Genomic DNA, 26,527 nt, shown 5'->3' with positions numbered 1-26,527 from the left:
TTCACATGTAGCTTTATTGGTTTAAGATTTACTATTTTTATTAATAAACTGAAACAAAGAGGTTATAATGATAAAGCTGCATAAAATTTTGTGGGTGGGAATGTGGGGTACTGCAGGAACATTTAAGGTGGACAAATGGAGTCCCCCATGGGACAGTGCTGCATTCTTATCCTTTGTCTAACCACATATTAACTAAACATAGAAAAATATGTACAGACCAATGAGTCTCAAAACCTTAGACATTTCAAGGACCTATTTGCTGTTTAGTTTGTTTGACTTTGTGGCACCCTTCCCCCAGAAGTGATCTCTGGCTTATGTTATCTTTAAAAATCAAATTGAATTAAAATTCAGTTTGGTTTGAGAGTTTCTGAGAACTTGTGACAGCCTTTTAGCTAACTGGTGACACTTTGAGGTGTTACAAAGCCAGAGTTTGTAATCACTGTCATAGACCAACCCTTTTCTTCACCTTTTAAGCTTTCTACTGATCCAAAGAACATCTCTTTGCAATAAGCCTAGATTTTGGCACATAAGCTAAAGAAATGTATACCACCCCAACCAACTGACAGTGTTCAATGCTGTTAATAGTCTGAACTCTGTGTACTTGGTTCTCAGTTATTTTTAGTGCCTGAATTGAAATGCATAATATAGCTTTCCCCCCTCTTATTTAGAAAAAAATAATTATTGAGGCTAGATTCTGTCAACAACCTCTTACAAAATGAAATGAGAATAGCTGGGAATTGTTTGGAACTACAATATTGCTCCTTTTGTATTGTTAATTTGAGGAGTATTTTTAGTGGTTTATTTCATGAAAACAGAGCATTCTGTGTAGCCCACCATTACATTAGTTTATGTTTACTGTACTTTTTAAAAAATTACTGTGATAGGGGGTGCAGGATGCATATTTTCTTTCAACAAGGGAATGTATAAGAACAGGAAAAGCAAGTTTAGGAAATGTTTTCAGCCTGAAATAGGGAATCTACACCCACCTCACTTGTTAGTACTAATAGGGATTATGTTCTTATCTTTGAATATGTTCTGACAAGATTCTCCAACAAGAAAAATCAGTATGTTCTCCTCTCTCCTTGATATCTGTAGAGACTGTTTTTGTTTTTGTTTTCCTAATTCCATCAAAAATACCCCAATGTCAATTTGAAAGTGAAAGCAGAATCTTTGGAAAAATAACTTTTAACTTGTCATAATGTGGCCTTCTATTAACTTTCTTCTTTCATTATGATAATTTCTCTCCCATAGTTCTTAGAACAGTGTTATGTTGGCAGCAATATGACCATACCTAAGTGCTTTTCTTTTATATAAGGGATAGAGAATGACCAACCTAATGTCAAAAATGAAGAGATCCTCTCCATTAAATGAGTCCTCTCACCCCATCATTATTTTAAATATGTTCCAATAAATCCCAAGGAAACATGAATTCTCTACCTCATTTAAAGATGAACCTTTCATTGGATATATATGCCAAAGGCTCTTGGCTGACTGAGGCAAATCTGTCACTCATAAAAGACCTCAAATTCCCTTAGCTAAACCTCCCTTAACTAGGCTTCTCTGTAAATTAGAAAATGTATTTAAACATCCAATGAAAACCTATCCATTATATACTATGTGTATTACATTGAACAAGGATGAATGACAAGTTGTAAGGAAATTACTCAAGCCTCCTATGAAAGCAAATCTTGGCCCTGCCACTTGTGTGATTGTCAACAAATTTAGTGATCATAATAATTGTCCAATGGCAGGGCCAAATCTCTGGTGCTGAAACTTTGGACTATGATGTGTGCAGATATCAAAATCATACTTTATGAGAACAACTGGCACTAGAAATGCAAAATTTCTGAATGATGATATAATAACAACTAATATTTTTTCATGAGAAGAAAAAAGAATGTTGCAGTTTTGGAAGTACAGTTGTTCCATTTTTCTTGTATCTATGAAAAAATTACTAACTAAATACTAACTAAAATTACTAACATAACTAAAATTTCCACATTGCCCTGATTCCAATTTGATTCCTTCCTTTTGGACTTTAATTGCCAAAGATAATTTTCTAGATTTATTGGACACATCTTTGTCATGTTTACCATAAGGCCAATATGGAGGTTTTTGTTCCAAATGAGTAGAACTACAATTAGCAATTCTGATTCTTGGGGAAGATTCAATTGCTGTAAGTGGTCATCTACTTCCCCAGCTTCACAAAAGTCCCATTTCAGCCACTGAGATATGACAAGTCACCATCAACTACTAGCTCTCCTTTCCCTGAAAAGGGTAAGTGAGAGGTAATTGTGTTTGTAAAGAAGGAATCCCTGGAGTTGGGCACAATCCTTATGTTGTTGGGGGTGAGTAGAAAACTATGAGAGATAAGAGTAACAACGTTGATGGGATGACTCATTTTTTACTACAAAGATCTCATAGGAATTGCAGATAAACAATAGCCAAGTGATAATCAGGAAATCTTAGAAGAAACCACAATAATATTTTTTTCAGTCCAGGTTAAAAAAAGGGATATATATATATATATATATATATATATATGTATATATATATATATATATATATATATACACATAGTTAGAGGTCTTTGGACACTGGGGACAGGTTTCTAGTTAGGTCTGTTTAAAAAAAAATGGGTTCAGGCTTTTATCCCAAAAAATTTCCATAAAATAGATTAAAAAATTATGTGAGCTCTTTTTATAGTAACAAATAATTGAAAAGTAAGGTAATTCCATTCAGTTAGGGAATGGCTGGACAAATTATAGTAGGATTTTATTTTGCTAAAAGAAGTAAAAAAATGAATGGTTTTGATAAAACTTAGGATGACATATCAAATGGTGCAGAGTGATTGAATAGAACCTGGAGAAATATTGATATAATGTTTAATAACAAAATTATAAAGGAACACATCTTTAAAATCTCAAGTCAGGGCAAAAGTTCAGATCAGGGCAATGTTCACCATGATTCTAGAAAACTGCTGATGAAACATGGCATCCACATCCTAATAGAGAGGTGATGGATTCAAGAAGTAGAATGAGGCCTATATTTGTGAACATGATTAATGCTGTGTATTCAGTAAGCACTTAACAGATGCTTATTGCATAAATTAGTGTGTCAAATGGGCTTTGCTATATATTCTTAACTCACCTAATGCTAAGGCATTTTGCTTCTGGAAGAGATATTCTGTATTCCTCTCCATGTGGATGGAAGCATTCTTTTTCCATTGGCTTAATACTTGGAACAGTTGAGCACCTTTTATACAATCTTTTTGTTTCTCCCTACATTTGTGTCAGTATACCTATGGTAAGGGTGCAATGAAATGAGTGACAGGGAGGAAAAGCTACCTTCTTCCCTTTCCTTTTATAGGGTATATAGCACCCCTACTTTGGTCTTGCCTGTTTCGTTTGTCCTTTACAATTCTAGAAACAGGTGGTAGAATCCTCATACTTGGGATCTAGCCATGGCGATCTCAGAGCCAAAATTCTAGGCCAGATGTCCAGCCAGTTAGGGAAACCCTGAAGAAGTCAGGGAGCCTGGAACTTGAGCCCAAGTGGGAATTTGCAATTGGAACATGGTGGGATTTACAGGCTGTATAAGAACTTAGATAAGCAGTGAACTTTCTCTTTCTTTTCCTCAGAGCTAAGAAATGGAGTTTCTTGTTTATGGAATGGGCAGAAAGCCAGTGTCACTGGGTTGAAGAATGTTAGTCTCAAGGAGCAGGATACCTGGAAAGATAGATAAGAGGTAAATAAAAATTAGATTATAAAGAGTTTTTTGAATACCAGAGTATTTGTATTTTATTCTAGAAGTAATAGGGAAACTACTGGAATTTATTTAATCCGGGCAGGGTGGATGGGACATGATTATACCTATGGTTAAGAAAATTGCTTTAGTAGCTGAATGGAAGATAGATTGGAGTTGAGAAAGCCTTGAGGTAATCAGACCCATCAACAGACTCTTGTAATCATCAAAAATGTTAAGAATACTGCTTGAGTATTCATTCCACAGATATTGAATAAATATTCCTTGAGTTAAATAGAGATGGATTATTGTTATTATTTAAGATATGTTTGCCTTTATGTGTGAGTGTGTGTGTGTGTGTGTGTGTGTGTTTTAAGTCTATTTAGTCATTTTGGTGGCCAGAGACAACACTTAATTGATTGCATTTTCCTACTTTCAGAATAGTGCCTCTGGTGCTATGTAGTCAGAGTTTTGTCCCCATGGTCGATTCTGGCTTGTTTCTCTTAAGTGCAATGTCAATGATTTCTTTCCATCGTCCTAGAAACATTTCATGAAGGAGAAGGCTGGCTTAGCTTTTAGATTTCTATATGAATTGCTTTCTTTTCTCTGTAATTTTTCTGAATGTGCTTTCTTTAAAATTTAATAAATGGTTTCCCAATTTATAAAAAGTCATGTATGGTATATTGTGTTTCTCAAGGGTAATATCTATCCTTCTGGATACACTCTGCAAATGAGAGAGCTGTCATCATCTGTTTTTGGCAAACTAATAAAGAGAAGGGGATTACATTGCAAGGCAGTTTGCTTCCTGTGGGAATAATTTGGGGATTGTATACCTATTTGACTCTTAATTTATAAACAATATCAGTATTATTCTTCACTATTAAAAAAATTACTAGTGCTAGAAAATGCAACAACATATAAAATCAAAATTTAAATTAATCTTCCATTAGATAGATTGAGGTCAAGAAAAATAAATAGGAGATATTGTGCATGTATACATTTTAAAAATCTATACTCTAGAGAGATTTATACACAATTAGTCTAGAAAATAACAACTAGCTGAAACACCAAACACCTCCTTCCCCACCCCACCACAATATCCTAGGTGTGGGAATCCAAGCCACATCTTGGAACCAACATGATCTAATGAAGTGCTCCTTAAACTTTTTCCACTTGTGACCCCTTTTTGCCTGAAAAAATTTTGCATGGCCCTAAGTATATAGGTATATGAAATAAATATTCAAATCAAACATTTACAAATTAATAAATCATAATTCTGTGATCCTCACATTCAGTTATGAGACTCCCATATTCAGTCAAAAACCACAGTATAAGAAGCTGGGGTCTAAGGGATGGAGCTGGATTTGGAGATGTGCAGATATAGATTTGAAAAGTACCTCTACAGCTTGGTTAAGTCTCTTAACCTTCCTAAGCACTGTCTTCCGTGAACTGATCCACATTTACCTTATAGGACCATTGAGAAATTCAAATGAAATATTAGTGCAAACTATTATGCATACATTATTGAGCAATATAAATTTCAGCTATTATTCTATAGGCTATTCAAAGTGAAGAAGTAAAGGATGCCACAGAAAAACTCAAGTACAATAAGGGAAACACCATAGTGCTAATATTCTAGGAAATAAATGGGATGAGGTAAGGATCTAGAGTTTAGTTCATATTTCCAATTTGACCTTTGCCTCAATAAAACATAGATAACCAGATTAAGAAATCTAAAAGGGCCTAGGTGGCCAAAAGTTGGAAATGAACCAGACACAATAGATATCCTTACCTTACCTAAAATGACCAACATTAACAAGAGCATATTCCATGGATGTTTCTGTTAGATATAGCAAATAAAGTGAAATGATAGGTTAAGTTCATAGTTTATTATGACAGGCAAAAGTTGTTTTATAATTTTTGGTTTGTGTCTACTATAACTTCCCTTAAGGATATGTTTATTATTTGGGAATCCTTTCTTTAGAAATATAAGCAGATTGAAATGGCATGTTTAGAACCATATAAATGTATATAGGTGTGTATCAGCATGTGTGTATATTTATATCTAAATGTTTATAAGCATGTAAATAAAGACATACATATAAAAATATGCACATAAAAATATCTATAAGCATATTTACCCATATTATTAATTATCTGCCTTCTTATATTCACCCAAATATGTAAAACACTGAACCAAAACCCCAGAGTGAATATTAGCTCGTATATTGTACATAGAGATGTCTCAAGAAAGTTCCCAATGGTAACAAAAAGGAGGAATTTATGAAGTGACTTGTACATTCAGGTTGATGCTAAGAATACAAGGGAAAAAATATGAGTCTTTACCCTCAGGGAACTTTTATTGCATTTGGGGAAAGATCATGTGAATGTATAAGTAAATAAAAAATATTTGGAAAGTCAATACAAGGTAATTTCAGAGGTGGCAGCAGAAACTCGAACTTGAGATGCACTGTTTTGTTTTTTTTTTTGCTTAAACATTTTTTTCTTCAATCAAAAATCTTCTCTCTCTCTCTCATCTCTGCCTCCCATTTGAGAAAGAAAGAAGAGCAAAATCCCTGTCACAAATTTTTGCACTGACCATGTGATACACACACACACACATATATATATACATATATATATATATATATGTATATATATATATATATATATATATATATACACATACACACATATGTCTCTGTAAATATATGCATGTGTGTGTATAACATGTTTCATTGTGACTCTTCTGGGTGGTTGGTCATTATGCCAATAATAGTTCTAGGTCTTTCAGTGTTGCTTTCCAGTATTGCTCTCATGATGTTAATTTCTCCCGATTCTACACATTTTATTCCGAAATAGTCCTGACAAGTATTTCTAGCTTTCCTTGAAATTACACCTTTCATCATTTCTTACAGCATAATATTATTCTTCCCCAACTGATGGGCACTCTCTCAGTTTCCAGTGCTTTACCACTGCTAATAAATCTTCCTTGGATCTAGCTTCTTTATTTCCTTTTCCCCTCTCTCCCCTTTCTTTCTTATTAAGAAGTTAAATGTATTTTTAAGTTTCCTTATTAGCCTAATTCCTGTCCAGTAATTTTACTAAACTTCAATTTATATTCTTAAATTTTATTGTTTATCATTTCTTTAGATTTGTCTAGATCTGAAATTAGTACACTTAAATCCTACTCATTATAATTTTAATATTTTTGCCTGCAATTAGATGAATTAGTACTTTAGTTATTTAGATAGAATGATGTTCAGTTTATATATATTAAGTACTGGTAATGATTTATAATCTATGGTATCTTTACCATGAGGACATTAGGCAGTACTGTGGATAAACTTCTGGTCTAAAGTCAGAGAAACTCCTCTTCATGATTTCAAATCCAATTTCAGATACTTACTAGTTGTGTGACCCCAGGCAAATCATTTATCCTGGTTCTACAGCTTCTTCTATAAAATAAGCTGGAGAAGTAAATGACAAGCTACTCCAGTATTTTTGCCAAGAGAATGCCAAATGAGATCACAAAGAATCCAGCATGACTTAAAAATGACTCAACAACAAATATTTAATATAATGTAGTTTTATTTTTATCTTACTTTATGAAGTCTCTTTACTGTAATAACATTTGAAATAATATTAGCATAATAGTACACATTAACAATAAAAATAAATATGTATTATATAGATACAAAAGAACTCTTTGACAAGATATGATACTTTTTTCTATTTTAAACAGATTTCAAAATAAATGGATCTTTTTAATATAAGTAATAAGTACTTAAAACAATTGTCCAATATTTTATATATAATGGGATTTACTATAAGTCTTTTCAGTAATATCATAGGTAAAACAAGAATGTCCATTATCACCACTAATTTTTGCATAGTGATAGAAATGCTAGCTAAAACAATAAAATAATAAAAAGAAACTGGGAGAATAAACAGACAAAGAAATGAAAATATACAATTTTGCAGAAAATATGATTATTTACTAAGAGAACCCTAGTGAGTCAAGTAAAAAAAAGTTAAAGATTAACTTCAGGCAGCTAGGTGGTGCAGTAGATAGAGCACCAACCCTCAATTCAGGAGAACCCAAGTTCAAATCTGGTCTCAGACACTTAACACTTTCTAGCTGTGTGACCCTGGGCAAGTCACTTAACCCCAGCCTCAGGGGGGAAAAATACCTTCAGCAAATTTTCAGGATATAAAATATATCTATACATATCATAAATATACTTGCATAATACCAGCAAAATCTAGTAGGAAGAAATAGAAAAAGACATTTCGTTCACAATAACCATAGGATGTATAAAATACTCACAGTTTACTTAGCAAAACAGGATAAAACCATTCTACTTTAATTAACTTTTTCTAGGATCCTTGAAGGTGTTAAGATTCTGAGAAAGCTTTTGTTTCTTACTATTAGCATGCAGACAGTTCATGTCTACTGATCCCTTTTAAGTGAACATATGTGTGTACTTCTCCATGTTTCTCTTGACTCTTACATTTCAATTTCAAAGCTCTACATAATTCTGGCCTTTTCAAAAGAAACTCCTTTATTTTGTTAAACATTTTCCTCCTTCTATGAGATTATACAGTTATCCTTTCCATATTTTACCCATCATAGTTTTATTGTATTGTGGATTGGCATAAGAAATTAAATGGGAATTTTATGGGAGTGCTGTGGAAATCAGAGACAATACATAAAGGCCAGATGATATCACAGAAAATAATTTAGAAACTCAAAAATGAATAATATTTATGTATATATATATATATATATTATTGTATAATATCAACCCAGACTTTACAATAAGGTACTTTAAACATCACATAAAAAAGTAAAAATTCAGACTTCTTCTCTGGTACAAAGGCAATGATTTTGACGTGGATTTCTAGATCACAGGAGACTTATGTGCCTAAGGGGAATTTATTCTTTTTAGCTTTTTGGAATATCATATTATGAGTTCTCTTAAATAGACTAGTTGATCAGTGGAATAGGTTAGGTTCAAAGGAAAAAATAGCCAATAACTTCAATAATCTAGTATTTAACAAACCCAAAGACCCCAGCTTCTGGGATAAGAACTCACTGTTTGACAAAAATTTCTGGGAAAACTGAAAATTAGTATGGCAGAAACTAACACCATATAGCAAGCTCAGGTCAAAATAGGCTCATGACCTAGACATAAAGAATGAGATTATAAATAAATTAGAAGATTATAGGATAGTTTACCTCTCAGACCTGTGGAAAAGGAAGGAATTCATGACCAAAGAAGAACTAGGGGTCATTATTGATCACAAAATAGAAAAATTTGATTACATCAAATTAAAAAGTTTTTGTACAAACAAAACTAATGCAGACAAGATTAGAAGGGAAGTAATAAACTGGGAAAACATTTTTACAGTCAAAGGTTCTGTTAAAGGCCTCATTTCCAAAATATATAGAGAACTGACTCTAATTTATAAGAAATCAAGCTATTCTCTGATTGATAAATGGTCAAAGGATATGAACAGACAATTCTCAGACAAAGAAATTGGAACTATTTCTAGCCATATGAAAAGATGCTCCAAGTCATTATTAATCAGAGAAATGCAAATTAAGACAACTCTGAGATAACACTACACACCTGTCAGAATGGCTAGAATGACAAGGAAAGATAATGCAGAATGTTGGAGGGGATGTGGGAAAATTGGGACACTGATACATTGTTGGTGGAGTTGTGAAAGAATCCAGCCATTCTGGAGAGCAATTTGGAACTATGCTCAAAAAGTTATCAAACTGTGCATACCCTTTGATCCAGCAGCATTAATACTGGGCTTATGTCCCAAAGAGATTTTAAAGAAGGGAAAGAGACCTGTATGTGCAAGAATGTTTGTGGCAGCCCTCTTTGTGGTGGCCAGAAACTGGAAACTAAGTGGATGCCCATCAATTGGAGAATGGCTGAATAAATTGTGGTATGTGAATATTATGGAATATTATTGTTCTGTAAGAAATGACCAACAGGATGATTTTAGAAAGGCCTGGAGAGACTTACATGAACTGCTGCTCAGTGAAATGAGCAGGACCAGGAGATTATCATATACTTCAACAACAATACTATATGATGATCAATTCTGATGGACGAAGCCCACTCCAAAAATGAGATGAGCCAAATCAGTTCCAAGAGAGCAGTAATGAACTGAACCAGCTACACCCCGTGAAAGAACTCTGGGAGATGACTATGAACCACTACATAGAATTCCCAATCCCTATATTTTTGTCTGCCTACATTTTTTACTTCCTTCACAGGCTAGCTGTACACTATTTCAAAATCTGATTATTTTTGTACAGTAAAATAACTATTTGGACATGTATACATATATTGTATTTAACTTATACTTTCACTTATTTAACATGTAATGGTTAACCTGCCATCTGGGGAAAGGGGTGGGAGGAAGGAAGGGAAAAGTTGAAACAAAAGGTTTTGCAATTGTCAATGCTGGGAAATTACCTATGCATAAATTTTTTGTAAAAATAAATAAATAAAAAATAAAAATTAAAAAAGAAAGAAAAGTAGTAGGATAAAGAATAAACCACAAAATCAGTAGTATTTCTATGAATTACTAACAAACCAAGGAAAATTTTAGGAACATAAATGCAATTTAAAATAATAGTAAAATATATTAACTATCAGAGAGTTAATTTAATAACAGATATGTGGGGTTTATGTAAGTGTAGTTATAAAACTGTTTCATACAAATGAAGGAAGATTAAAATAATTGCAAAGGGTCTTCAGGCTTCAATGGACTATTGTGGCTCATATAGAACTGGATTTAAATTCAAGATAGAATCTGGTTTCAATCTTGTTCTGAGATATACTATCTATGGGATTTAGCAAGTCATTAAGTTTCTCAACTACTGTTTCCTTATTGGGGGGAGGGGGAGAAAGAGGGTATGTGGGGAAGATAATAATACCAAGAGTACAGAATTGTTAGAAGGATAAAATGAAAAAACATACTCAACTTCTTTCCACACCTTGAAACTATCTAAGTGTCATCAATTATTAGTAATAATCAAAAGAGGCTATATTGCTTATTGAGCAATGAGAGCAAGCTTTCATGTCAGGAAGACCTAGTTTCACATCCTGCCTTTGACACATTCTGACTATGTGACCAACAAAAATCACTTAATCTCTTAATGCTACATAAAAATCTCTAAAGTTATAAATTGCAGAAAAGATACCAATCTGCACTAGTTGAGAGAATTTCATCACTGTGTATCCCTTATGTTATTAAAATCTATAGTGATAAACTAAGTCATATTTACCCATATCTGTGATTTCATTGGTGTATATGGTTTTATTTTGTTAGTTTATATTCTAATTTCATTTTCTTATTTTTTTCTTTTTTGATGCACATTGCTTTATGAATGTTACAGGGAAAGAATCAGGGGAAAAAGGAAAAACCATGGGAAAGAAAAAACAAACAGAAAAAAGAAGTGAATATATATTGTTGATTTACATTCAATTTCCATAGTTTTTTTTCTGGATACAGATGGTATTTTCTATCCAAAGTCTATTGGGATTGCCTTGGATGACTGAATCACTGAGAAGAATCAAGTCTTTTATACTTGATCATCACATATTCTTACTGTTATTGTGTAAAATGTATTCCTGTTTCTGCTTGTTTTGCTCAGCATTAGTTCATGTAAATTTTTCCAAGCCTTTCTAAAATCATCTTGTTCATCATTTTTTATAGAACAAAAGCATTCTATTACCTTCATACACCATAACAATTCCCCAATTGACAGGCATTGACTCATTTTCCAATTCTTTTCTATCACAAAAAGAGGTACTATAAACATTTTTGTGCATGAGGGTCCTTTTCCCTCCTTTATAATTTCCTTGGGATACAGACCCAGAAGTGGATATACATACTTTTATAGTCATTTGAGAATAGTTCTAAATTCCAAATTGTCCTCTAGAATAGTTGGATCATTTTATAACCCTACAAACAATTCATTAGTGTCCCAGTTTTCCCACACCCCTCCGACATTTATCATTATCTTTTCCTGTCATCTTAATCAATCTGAGAAGTGGGAGGTGGTAAATCAGAGTTGTTTTAATTTGCATTTTTTAATCAATAGTAATTTAGAGCATTTTTAGATGGCTTTAATTTCATTATCTGAAAATTGTCTGTTCATATGCTTTGACCATGTATCAATTGGGGAATGACTTGTATTGTTAAAAATCTGATACAGTTCTTTATATATTATATATATTTTATATTTATATATTTTAGAAATGAGACCTTTATCAGAAAAACTGGCTGTAAAGATTTTTTCCCAGCTTTGTACTTCCATTTTAATCTTGTTTCTGTTGATTTTGTTTGTTCAAAATCTTTTTAATTTAATTTAATCAAAGTTGGCAATTTTGCCTTTCATAATCTTTCTTCTTTGATCAAGAATTCCTCCATTTTCCAAAAATCTAATTGGTAAATTATATCTTATTCTTCTAATTTGCTTATGATATCAACTTTTATTCTCAAATCATGTACCCATTTTGACCTTATTTTGGTATCAGGTATAAGATGTAGGTCTATACTGAGTTTCTGACATATTATTTCCAGCTTTCCCTGCAATTTTTGTTACATAGAGAGTTCTTATCTGAGAAGTTAGAGTTTGAGGGTTTATCAACTACTAATAGACTACTATTGTCACTTATTACTGTGTTTTATTTATCTATTCCACTGACCCACCATTCTATTTCTTAGCCAGTACCAAATGGTTTTAAAGACCATTTTTTAAAGACCAACTTTATAATTTAGTTTTAGATCTGATATTGCTAGGCCACCATCTTTGTATTTTTTTTTCATTAATTCCCTTGATATTCTTGACCTTTCATTCTTCCAGATGAATTTTTTTTTTTAATTCTATAAAATAATTTTTTGGCAGTTTGATTGGAATGGCATTGAACAAGTAGAGAAATTTAGGGCAAATTGCCATTTTAATTATATTAGCTCAGCCTATCCATAAGTAATTGATATTTTTATAATTGTTTAGATCTGACCTAATTTACCTGAGAAGTGTTTTGTAATTATGTTCATATAATTCCTGGATTTTTCTTGGTAAACGCTCAAATATTTTATTTCGTCTGTAGTTATGTTAATTGGAGTTTCACTATCTCTTGCCACTGGGCTTTGTTAGGAATATATAGAAATTCAGATGATTTGTGTAGGTTTATTTTATATCTTGCAACTTTGTTAAAGTTTGTTAATTGTTTTGCATAGGTTCTTGGATGATTTTCTAGCATTTTCTAAGTATACCATCATATCATCTGCAAAGAGTGCTAGTTTTATTTCCTCATTGCCGATTCTAATTCTTTCAATATTATTTTCTTATTGCTAAAGCCAACATTTCTAGTACCATGTTGAATAATAGTGGTAATAATGGGCATCCTTGTTTTACACCTGATCTTATTGGAAATGTCTACAGCTTCTCTCTATCACAAATAATGCTTGCTGTTGGTTTTAGAAAGATACTGCTTATTAGTTTAAGAATAGCTCCCTTGAACTCTCTAATGTTTTTAATAGGAATGGGTGCTGTATTTTGTCAAAAAAAAATTTTTTTTCTGATTTTTTTGAGGTTATCATATGATTTCTGTTAATTTTGTTATTGATATTGTCAATTATGGTAACAATTTTCCTGATATTGAATCAGTCCTGCATTTCTGGTAAAAAAAAACAAAACACACATTTGGACATTATCCTGCTGATAAATTGCTGTAATCTCTTTAGTAATATTTTATTTAAAAATTTTGCATCAATATTCTTTAGGGAGGTTGGCTTATAATTTTCTTTCTCTGTTTTGGCTCTTCCTAGATTAAGTATCAGTACCATCTTTGTGTCATAGAAGGAATTTGGCTGCTTCTTGACCTATTTTTCCAAATAGTTTAAAGATTGCATTTATTGGAATTAATTTTTCTTTGAATGTTTTGTAGAATTTACTTGTAAATCTTTCTGACCCTGCAACTTTTCTAAAATGGGACTATTTAAGTATTTTATTTTCTGTTTATTTCTGTTAATCTGGGCAATTTATATTTTTGTAAATATTCATTCATTACAGTAAGATTGTCAGATTTGTTGCTATACAATTGCACAAAATAGTTCTTAATTATTGTTTTAATGTCATTGTCATTAATGTTAAGTTCACCCTTTTCATTTTTGATGCTGGTGATTTGTTTTTTTCCTTCCTTTTTCTAATAAAGTTAACCAAAGGTTTATCTCTCTTTTTTTTTCATAAAACCAACACCTAGTTTTATTAATTAGTTCAATAGTTTTCTTAGTTTCAATTTTATTAATCTGTCCTTTGCGTTGCAGAATTTCTAATTTGTTCTTTTTGTAGCATTTTTAGTTGCATGCCCAATTCACTAATCTCCTCTTTCTCTATTTTATTCATGGTATGTTGTCTCATTATTGTCATTCTCTTAGATGAAGTTATGGATTGTTTCTGTAATTTGTTGTTTGACCCACTCATTCTGTAGAATTGGAGCATTTAATTTCCAATTATTTTTAATGTATCTTTCTCTGGCCCTTTATTGAATATAATTTTATTGCATTGTGATCTGAAAAAGAAGCATTTATTATGTCTGCCTTTCTGCATTTGATTGTGAGGTTTTTATGTCCTGATACACAGCTAATTTTTGTGTAGGTGCCATGCACTGCCAAGAAAAAGGTATATTCCCATTCAGCCGTTCTGGAGAGCAATTTGGAACTATGCTCAAAAAGTTATCAAAATGTGCATACCCTTGGATCTAGCAGTGCTACTACTAGGCTTATATCCCAAAGAGATTTTAAAGAAGGGAAAGAGACCTATATGTGCAAGAATGTTTGTGGCAGCCCTTTTTGAAGTGAACAAAAACTGGAAACTAAGTGTATACCCATCAATTGGAGAATGGCTGAATACATTGTGGTATATGAATATTATGGAATATTATTATTCTGTAAGAAATGACAGCAGGAGGATTTCAGAAAGGCCTGGAGAGACTTACATGAACTGATGCTGAGTGAAATGAACAGGACCAGGAGATCATTATATACTTCAACAACAATACTATATGATGATCCATTCTGATGGACGTGGACCTCTTCAACAATGAGATGAACCAAATCAGTTCCAATAGAGCAGTAATGAACTGAACCAGCTACACCCAATGAAAGAACTCTGGGAGATGACTATGAACCATTACATAGAATTCCCAATCCCTCTATTTTTGTCCACCTGCATTTTTTATTTCCTTCATGTACTAATTGTACACTATTTCAAAGTCTGATTCTTTTTGTACAGCAAAATAACTGTTTGGACATGTATACATATATTGTATTTAACTTATACTTTCATTTATTTAACATGTATTGGTCAACCTGCCATCTTGGGGCAAGGGTTGGGGGAAGGAGGGGAAAAATTGCAACAAAAGGTTTGGCAGTTGTCAATGCTGTAAAATTACCCATGCATATATCTTGTAAATAAAAAGCTATAATAATTAAAAAGAAGAAGAAGAAGAAGAAGAAGAAGAAGAAGAAGAAGAAGAAGAAGAAGAAGAAGAAGAAGAAGAAGAAGAAGAAGAAGAAGAAGAAGAAGAAGAAGAAGAAGAAGAAGAAAAAAGAAAAAGGTGTATTCCTTTCTGTCCCTATTCAATTTTCCCCAGAAGTCTATTATATCTAGGTTTTCTAGGATTCTGTTAACTTCCCTAGTTTCTTTCTTGATTATTTTGTAGTTAGGTTTGTCTGATTCTGAGAGGGAAAGGATGAGGTTCCCCACCAATACAGTTTTGCTCTCTATTTCTTCCTGTTATTGGCTTAATATCTTCTCTAGAAATTTATATGCTCTATCACTTGGTGAATATACATTTAGTATTGTTACTACTTCATTTTTTGTGGTACCCTTTAACAAGATGTACTTTCCTTCCTTATCTCAGCTGAAGCATAATAAATTCTGCTCCAACCTTTTACCTCTTTTCTGTATGTGTCTCTCTGTGTCAAATGTGCTTCTTGTAAACAACATATCGTAGGATTCTATCTTTTAATCCACTCTGCTATTTGCTTCTATTTTATCAGATTTTGTCCCATTCACATTTACAGTTATGATTACCAGCTCTGTATTTCCCTCCATCCTATTGTCTTCCCTGTATATACTTTTGCTCTCTCTTTCCCCCCTGTCCCTCCTTAATGGTATTTTGATTTTTAACCTACCCCACCCACTACCTTAACTTCTATAGTTCCTCCCCCTTCTCTTACCTTTTTTTCCTAGTGTTTCTGCCCTCCTTTCTATCCAGCCCCTCCCTTTTCTTTCTTTTTTCTCCTACTTCCTTATAGGGTTAGATAAATTTCTTTACCCAACTGAATGAAAGTTATTCTCTTTTTGAGCCACAACTGATGAGATCAAGCTTCAGACAAAGCTCATCCCCATCCCTTCTTTTCCTAGATTTTAATAGATCTTTTCTACCTCTTCATGTGATCTAATTTGTCAAATTATATCTCCCCCTTCCTCATATAGTGTAATCCTTTTTCCAACTCTTAATGTCTTTTATTTTGATATCATGTTGATATTTTATTTTGATATTTGATTTTTTTTATATTTATTTGATATTATATGGATATTTTGATTTTTGCTATTATCACATCAGAATACATTCACAACCACATCCTCTATCCATATGATGCCTTCTCCAACTGCATAGTTTAATCTTTAAATTATATAATATATATATATACACACACACACACACACACACACACACACACACACACACACATACACATACTCACACACACACACACACACACACACACAAACACATATATGATTTTCCTCAGTTTACCTTTCTATGCTTCTCCTGAGTCCTGTGTTGGAAGATTAAATTTTTCGTTTGGTTCTATTTTTTCAATAAAAATGATTGAAAGTCTCTTATTTCATTAAAAATCTATCACCTTCCCTACATAGTTAAATCTTGGTTGTAACTCCAGATCCTTTGCCTTCCAGAATAGGGAATTTCAGGCCCTCTGATCCTTTGCTGTAGAAGCTGCCAGATCTTGCTAATCCTAACTGCTTCTTCTTGATATTTGAATTGCTTTTATCTAATAGCTTGCAGTATTTTTTTCTTGAGATTATAATTCTGGTGTTTTGCAACAATGTTCCTTGGAGTTTTCCATGTGGGATCTCTTTCTGAAGGTGATCGATGGATTGTTTCAATGAATGTTTCCCCCTGTTTCTAGAAAATCAGGGCAGTTTTCCTTGATGATCTTTTGAAGAATGCTATCTAATCTCTTTTTTTTCATTATGGTCTTCAGGTAGACCAATACTTTTTAAATTATCTCTTCCTGATCTATTTTCCAAGTTAGCTCTTTTTCCAATGAGATATTTTACATGTTCTTATATTTTAAAATTATTTTTAATTTGTTTAACTGTTTCTTGATGTCTCATAGAGACATTAGCTTCCATTTGCTCCATTCTAGTTTTTAATGTGATTTTCTTCAGTTAAACTTTTGTATCTCTTTTTCCATTTGATTAATTTTACTTTTGAAGGTTCCCTCCCCCCACCTGAATGGATTTTTTTTTTGCATTTGACCAATTGTATTTTTTAAAGAATTACCTCCCTTTTCTAAACTAATGACTCTTGCATATTTCTAATTTATTTTCTCATTTTTTCTTTTACCTATGAGCACTTGGAAGAAGTCTCTTTGGACTTGAGTCCAATTCACATCACTCTTTGAGATTTCCTTTATGGACATTTTGTCCTTGTCTGATTTGGCATTTTAGTCTTTCCTGTCACCGTAGTAGCTTTCTATGGTCAAGGTTCTTTTCTTTTTCTTGTTCATTTTCTTTCCTTTTCTTTTTGTACTCCCTCTTTTTTTTTTTTTTTTTTTTTACTTTTAAAGTCAAGCTCTGCTCCTGCAGTAAAAGGGGCACTGTCCCAAGCTTCCTATTCAGCTCTGAGCACAGGGGCCCCTTGTGTTTGTGTGGTAGTTTCATCTGCTCTTTCCAGCAAACAGCCTGATTTCCAAGAATTTGTTTTCTGAGCTGGAACTTGGGATTGTCCCTGTGATCTGCTTCTCTAATGAGCCAGGACTGAGGGTTTCAGTTGTTGATCTGCTGGGATTAAGACCTTCTCACCAGTTTTTCCAGATTCTGTCTGAGCCGGGCTGAACACTCTTTTCACTCCACTTAACCTTTCTTGAAATTTTCCCACTCTATTTTGAGCTGGAGAGTGGTTTCATTCCATCAAAATATCTTCAGAAGCTTGGTTTTTGAGGAAACTGGCAGAGCTCAAGCATCTTTCTGCCTTCACTCTGCCATCTTGGCTCCACCCATGGAAGTCAAGAGGAGGGACTCTAATTTCATTTTCTGTAAAACTGCTTTCCGATTTTCCAAATAGTTTTTGTTTGAATAATATGTTCAATCCTTAATAGTTATGTTCTTGGGTTTCAAACAATAAATTGTTCTATGCATTTGGTTCTAGATTTTGCTTATCTATTATAATATACAAATGTATAATATACAAATATACTAATGTGAATGATAAATAAAATATATTTAAATGCAGTGTGTACTTGAACCAAAGGCATGTAGAAGTCAATAGTCTTTAAGTGGTATCATGATATTAACCTAAAGAATTAATGTGAAAACAATGAAAATACCAATCAGACCCTTTAAAGGACTAGACAAAAAATATGAAACTCATATGAAAAAATAAGAGTTCTTAAGTTCTTGAACTAAAGGAAAAACAATAGTAAGAAAGGGGGAAATGGTATTAGTAGATCTCAAATTATGGTACCAAACATTCATTATTTAAACTATCTTATACAGACGAAAAGAGAAATTAGATAAATAGACTAGATTAGATAAGGTAAAGTTAAAATCAAATGAATATAGTAGGTTATTGTTTAAAACCAAAGAACACAAATTGCTGGGGAAGAAGCACATTATTCAACAAAAGCCATTGGGAAAACTAGAGAGCAGATTTATAGAAAATGGAATTAGATTAACATCCAACACCATGTGTTATAATAAATACTGAAATGGATCAATGCTCTAAATATAACTTGTCATCATAAAAACATAGGTGATGGAAAGTTATACTTTGTATAAGAGAAATATTATAGCCAAAAGATGTGCATATAAAGGAAATAAGAAACAAAAATAATTAGTTAAAAGTAGCAAATTTTAACATAAATAACCTCAATGCCTTCTGAAAATGTAAAAAGTAAATTCATGAACTATTAACAAATATTTTTCACTAAACATTTCTGACATGAATCTTAGAGTTAAAATTTATGGAGAAATATATTTATGACACAAATTTATATGAATGATATAGACACTATCCAATAGTTATAAGATCAAAGGTCAGGTCCAGGCAATTCCAAAGTAAGAAACACATACATAAGCAAAAACTTTACATGGCCCTTAGAATTACTTATCAAAAATATGTAATTGAAAATAATTCTGAGTTGCTACCTTTTATATGTCAAAATGGCAAAGATGGCAAAAGAAGACAGAATTGAGTGTTGGTAATGTTGGGGGAAATGAATGATGTTGCTAAATATGAATTGGGTCCCTTTAAAAAACATCATGGAATCATATAAAAGTATTTATTATATAAAAGTATTCATAGTTGATAAATGTTCATTCCTTGGACTCAGTAATCCAAGTTTTAGATCTCCAACCTTAAAGTAATTAGAAAAAGGAAAAAAGGTCTGATATGTACAAAAAGTATTCATAGCAACCTTATTTGTAATAATGAAAAATGGAAACAAACTGGTAAATAATTAAATAAATTATTATATATTAATATAATACAATGTTGTATCATGAGGTAGAATGAATGTGAAGCAAGAAAAAATATGTTAATTACATGAAATATGGTAGAGTAGATAAAAGCAGAACCAGTAGAATAACATATATACAGACTCTGAAGTCTGATCATGGACAAGTCACTTAACCTCTGTTTGTCTCAGTGTAAGATTTGTAAGATAGGGATGATAATAGCATTTACTTCCCAAAATTGTGTGGATCAAATGAGATAATAATTCTACAGAGTTTTAGCACAGTGCCTGGCACATAGTAAACACTATTTACACAAGTCCATATATGTATATGCATGCATACAAATATATAAAATATACTACATATTTATAGATACACATAGAAAACATTACATTTTATATAGATCATCATACAAAATATAAAATATACATTAAAAACAAACTCAATTCCAAAAAATTAAGTAAAACACCCTAAAGAGCATTCACTTTAAATATATGTTTACATATATTTAAAGAGGGAGAATAGCATATGAACTAAGTTTTAATAATGAACAGCACAGTAATAGGCAAAAATATAGAGAAAAGGCATTGCAAGTATTTGGAATAGCCAGGTTGTTGGCATTATGGATAGAGATAGGACTTAGTGTCAAGAAAAATTCAGTTCAAGTTTTACCTAGATGCTTTTTAGCTGTGTGATATCTGTCAAATCACTTAAAAGCTATTTGCCTCAATTTCCTCATCTGTAAAAGGGGAATGATAATGTCATATAGCTCCCAGGATGGTTACAAGAATAAAATGAAATAATATTTGTAAATTACTACATAATGCTATTATTATTATCATTATTAGAGAATGAATTAAGGCAAAAATATAAGGAATCACTAGTTACATTTGAGAAGTGGACAAGTCTTAAGTAAGCATATTTCAGAGTAGGGATGATAGGCTGTTCAATGTTAAAGAGGTTTGAGGCTCAGGAATTCCAGGATGAGCTTTCAGTAGAGAAAACATGGTTTTGAGATCCAGAAAGTCAGGAACAGAATGGGAGGGAAAATATCCAGAATAATCTAACATATTAAAGTAAAACATATTAAAATTCTTTGATGCACAAACTTTTTTGAAAATCTTGACCTTTTTCAAAAGATAACTTTAACTTTTTCTTATTGTTACATGGTATTCAGATGAACTATTTTGTTGGGGTTTTTAACCAAGATTAGAATAAACAGCACTTCTATTCTACAAATAAGTATACTTGTCTTAAAAAGATGGAAAAGGTTCTTCAGATTCCATAAATCCATTTCCACAAAATTTCTCACCAGAATTCTTCAAAATATCATGTTCAGATAGTCCAGACAAATGTTAAAGTGAAATTTAATTTTATTTAAGCAATAACCTCAGCCTTTTGAGATTTGCCAGTCTCTAAACAATAACCTTATTGTTCTTTCTGCTAATGTCTATTACAGAGAAAAATATATTGGCTGTTGACATTTGTGTGGTATTCTTTTTTTTTCCCCAGAGAGCAGCCATTACTTTTTTTGTTTAAGATAGAAATTCCATTTTAAAAATCTTTATTGCAAAAACCCACTTCAATTAAAAATCCTGAAAATTCTATTTTAAAATTGAAAATATTATGCATATAGAAATAAGATACCATCTGTTCTTTATGGTTTGCTTTCTAATAAACTTTTCAAGTATTTAATAATTAAAAGAAAAAATTCCCTACCATATTCACTAAATCAATTGCAGCTGAATCAAGGCTAACAAAATTTCTTTCAAATTAATATGTACTAAAAAGAAAAAGAATCACTGCAATTAACATTTCTCTATAGCATTGATGAAAGTAATATAGGTAAATAAAAATTCAATTAATTTATATTAATACTAAATTAAACAAGATCTTTAAATTTGGTAATACTTATCAGATAAGATATGCCATCTAATTTGTCATAGTAATAGGCTATCCAATGAGATTTCTTATAAAAGCATTGTAGAATTGTTAAGATCTTTTACATCTTTTTGTCAAATTCTTTCATTTTAAAAATGAGGAAACTGAGGCTGCAACAGACCAAATGTTTTGCAAAATAATACATAGCGTATTGTCAGAATGATGCCGAGACCCCCAAAGTCTTGAAAGCTATCCTGGAGATCTTTCTATAATATTACAATGACTAGTTATATATAAATAACCAAAAAGAAGAAATCATCTTTAAAAAAAAGAACCCATCAAAAGAAATTTAAAAGGGAATGTTTCAATTCATAATTGTTGTTTGTAGTCATAGGTATGTACAGAAAATTGGCAGTGTGCTCAGAAAAATCAATAATTTCTTCCATTTTCCATGTATTTCTGAAAAAAATTAACATTATATAATTTTGAACAAGTTCTTTTAATGGTAAAAGGCAATGGAAGTTGAGGGAAATAGTGTATCTGGATTGTTTTTATATCACAGTATCACTTTTACGGTAACCTCTTTTTCTAGAAATATGCTTTTAATGCTTCTGAGTAGTGGCCTGATACATAAGTTGCATATGCAAACAGTTGGCCATTATATTTGGCTCTGTTTCTTTTTTTGTGGGGGGGGTCCCCACAGCCCCTAACCTAGGACTATGTAGAAAGTAAACACTCAATAAATATTAGTTATTGATTAAAAACAACTCCACAGTCCTTTAATTGTGTTTTACAAGCCAGGTCAAGGTAGAAATCCTTTAAAAGTCTTCTCCAACAAAATTAACTTTCTTTCCAGTGACATTTCATATCATTGAAGTAAACTTTTTGAAGAATGCTTTTGGTATTTAAATCTCTGAGATAATAAGTTAGGATGACTGTAAATAGAATTGATTTTAAAATTCAAAATTATCTTAACTGCTCAAGTCTGATATTTGAGAATATGTCTTTAATTTCAGTTATTTTAAAATTAATAGAGTATACACTTGATATAGCTATAAGGTATTAAGTATTAAAAAACAAAAAGTTCAGTTATCCAGGGCTAGGGCAGCTTATTCTCTGCCAAGAGAAGATTAGTTAATTATTTCTTGACTTGCCTGAATGCCAACATTACTTCAAAAATTTGAAAAACCATTAAGGAAAATTCTTATTTTGAATCTGATTTTCTCCCCAAAGAAAGAGGACTTGGTAATTGGGGTGAACATGATGGAAATTTTGAGGAGAGAAAGTGACCACAACACCTTGGATTTTGAAATAGACAAGTTTTTTAAAACAAAAATCAGACAGTCATAAATGTAATTAGAATTGAGAAAAGTTGATTTGAAAGGGATGATTTGGAATCAAATTCAAAGTAGAGTTAAAAGGATTGCAAAGTTCTCAAACTTGCAATTGTCAAGACATAGAGGAACATTTTTGGGGAAGAAATCAAGAATTGAAGTAGGGAGAGGAGTTCTCTAAAAAAAAAAAAAATTGAACAGAGATGCATAGGAATTCACTCACCAACATAGATTTTTAAAAAGGCATATAGGAAGGAGCAGCTAGGTGGTGCAGTGTATAGTGTATATCAGTGTATAGAGCACTAAGCCCAAATTCAGGAGGACCTGAATTCAAATCTGACCTCAGACACTTACTACTTCCTAGCTGTGTGACCCTGGGCAAATCACTTAACCCCAATTGCTTCAGCCAAAAAAAAAAAAAAAAAAAAAAAAGGCATGTAAAGGACTCTTTTCAAAATGTCCTATAGTAAAGATGCAAAAAAACTCCAGCCCTTTCACAATTATTTCAACAAGGAAAGATTATAGGAAAAGTCTCACAAAGGAAGCCAGAAATCTGAGAGTACTAGTGAAAGGATTCAACCAGAGAAGCATGCCTTCTCCATGCCTTCAAATAACAGCTCATTGAAGGCTAATTAGTCATATACTCTATATCATCTACAAGCTCTTATTTATTCATTTATTGTAAAGGGCTAGAACTGAGCAAATGCACTTGGATAATGGAGTACGTGAAACTAATTGCCAATTGGACGGTTCTCTATTAACTTGTTTGAAGGTTGACCCTCCCCAGCTGTTCTGTGCTGACTTGATTGGTGGGACAAAGAGGGAGAAGTGATGGGTGTGGGGGGAGTAGGAGGAGGAAATTGAGGCACTTGCTCTCATGGCAGTGGAAAGAAGAGGGTGGTGTGGAGATTACTAGATCTAATCCCCTGACCAAGAATAAAGACCTTTGATTATCCTGACTCTGGCTGATTTCTGGGAAGACAAGAGTTCCAGCATTTGGCGTCCAATGTTGGGCCAGGCACCCTATCTTCACTGAAGTCCTCTAGTGACCAGGAGATTAGGTGAGTATTCTAATAGACAAATAAGGAACTTACTTTGTTAAGGGCTAAACCAGCATTATATTTTATAGCTGAAATGGGGCAGATGTTAGCTATAAACATTCCCTCAACCTCAGCCGACCCAGCCCCAGCCCCTGCTCCAGCCTCACCCAGTAGTGGTGTTATAGAGAGTATAATTAAGATAATTGAGGAGAAGAATTTACTTGTAACCTGGCTACAGATTGATAAACTCTTGGGCTCATTAAAACACACATCTCATTGGTTCTTAGAAGAAGAAAAACTATAACTGGAAGCTAGTGGGACTTCAACTGAAAGAATTTTACACAAAAAATTGGCCTTGTTCAATTTCCGCAGAGGTATTTTATATACACAATGTAGTTCAATTAGACTTAAACTATCGAGCAAGTTGTAGGAGAAGGAAAAGTTTTAAAAATGAACAGAGGAGGAAGTGTGAGGAAAAAAAAGATAGAAGATAAGCAATCTCAAAACCTTCTTGGAGGGCAAGGGGATTCAAATGAGGAATTAGGGTGTGATGACTCTGATTCCCTTGAAGAAGCTTCAACCCTGCCTAGAGAGCAGATTATTGACTGGCCCACATCAATTCCACCTTCAGGGATGGAGGGAGGAGGAGTAGTGGGAGGAGAAGTGATATCATCAGCATCTTCCCCCCAGCAATCACCAATTCCTATAACTCCTATAACTAGATTTCAAAAAGGGATTGTTGAAGCTACTAAAAATGGAAAAGAAATAGATAATGATTTCAAACTTCAAATTTTTCCTGTGATTCAACAGTATAATTCTGCAGGCCAAGAAAGTAGAAGATACACTCCTTTTAATATGGACATCCTTAAAGATCTGAAAAAAGCTTGCACTCTCTATGGGGCTATATCAGCTTATGTTAAGATGTTACTACAAAGTTTGGCTTATGAAGTCTTAACCCCTTGTGACTGGAAAGACATTGCAAGGGTGTGCTTAGAACCTGGACAAAACTTGTTGTGGCTTTCTGAATATAGTGAGCTCTGTAGGATTCAAGCCCAACAAAATAGTCAAAGTGGAGTTAATACTTCAATCACCTGTGACCTACTAACAGGTGTAGGTTCTTATGCAGACGCTTCAGTACAGATTAATTAATTACTCCATAACAGCATTTGAGCAAATTGCTGCTGCTGCTATCAAAGCATGGGCTTCTCTCCCCAGTAAAAACGACAAGGGTGAGACCTACACAAAAATTTTACAAGGACCAAATGAACCCTTTGCTGATTTTGTGGCACGTTTGCAGACAGATGTCATACGGACTAATGGTGAAAATATAGTAACAGACACTTTGGTAAGGCAACTTGCTAAAGAAAATGCCAATGAGGTTTGTAGAAGGATTATACTAGGACTACATAGGGATGCTCCTTTAGAGGAGATCATAAGATACTGTGCCACAGTGGGAACAAATACCTTTTATAGCCAGACTATGGTGCAGACTTCCCAAGATCCCAACATGGGAAGACAGGGTCCCTTTTGGAAAGGGACTTCCAGAGAGACTCGTCAATGCTTTCAATGCGGTAAAGTAGGCCATCTGAAAGCTCAATGTTGGCATAGAGACAGAGTGAGAAAACAGGCTGGGAGAACAAGACCCAAAACCCCATGTCCAAAATGCAACAGAAGACTCCATTGGGCATCAAAATGTAGACTGATTCAGGGAAACAGAATGAGGGGCCCAGCTCCAGGGCCCCAGGCAAAAAACACTTGGGGCATGATGGCAGCTGATGCCACACCCAGAGAGTGCCCACAAGTCCAATACCCAGACATGACCAATCAGCCATCTGATGGGAGAAAGAGATTACACAATCAGTCAGCCAGGAAGCAACATGATGGGAGAAAGGGACTACAATTAGGGAGGATAGAGTTGTATGCAGCTGGGACAACTGAGATAACCCCTGGAGAGGTGAAATCTGTTTCTCTCCAGCCTATGGATCCCTTGCCTCCAGGCATGGTAGGTTTGATCATTTCACCTCCTGAGAGTACTTACAAAACAGTGTTCATTCATACACTGATGTGAGAAACTGGGGAATGTGTAGATAATATCCCAGTCACTAACACAGGGAGACAATGTGTGACTTATCAACCAGGGGAAATAGTAGCATCGGGTTTATTGATATAGCCCCCTAATAAGCAATCTGGTGACAGTCACCCATGTTCTGATTCCAAGCAGCAAAACCCAGGAATATACTAGACAGCAGCTATGACAGCTGACCGACCTATGCTCACCATCTATATAAATGGCATACAATTAGAAGGACTGGTGGACACAGGTTCAGATCACACAGTCATTAGAGGTGCCAACTGGCCCAGTCACTGGCCAAAGACTAAGGCAGACACCTACATGTCTGGGTTGGAGGATCAATAGCAGCTGAAGGTAGTGCTACCCCGTTGAGATGGATATTTGAAGGTAAAACAGGAGGTTTTACTCCTTTTATAGTTGAAAAAATCCCCATCAATCTGTGGGGAAGAGACATTTTACAACAATTAGGGTTAAAAATGAGTACTTCGGTTTTTTTAGGCAGAGCTGCTGTTGAAGGCCTGCCAACACTTTCACCTGTTGCTATCCAATGGAAAACTGATACACCAGTGTGGATAGAACAGTGGTCCATAGCTAGCAATAAAATTCAGGCCTTATTAGACATAGTACAGGAACAACTTGACCAAGG

The sequence above is a fragment of the Sminthopsis crassicaudata genome, chromosome 5 (genome assembly GCF_048593235.1).
Source record: "Sminthopsis crassicaudata isolate SCR6 chromosome 5, ASM4859323v1, whole genome shotgun sequence".
Classification (NCBI taxonomy): Eukaryota; Metazoa; Chordata; class Mammalia; order Dasyuromorphia; family Dasyuridae; genus Sminthopsis; species Sminthopsis crassicaudata.
This window is presented reverse-complemented; position numbering follows the sequence as displayed.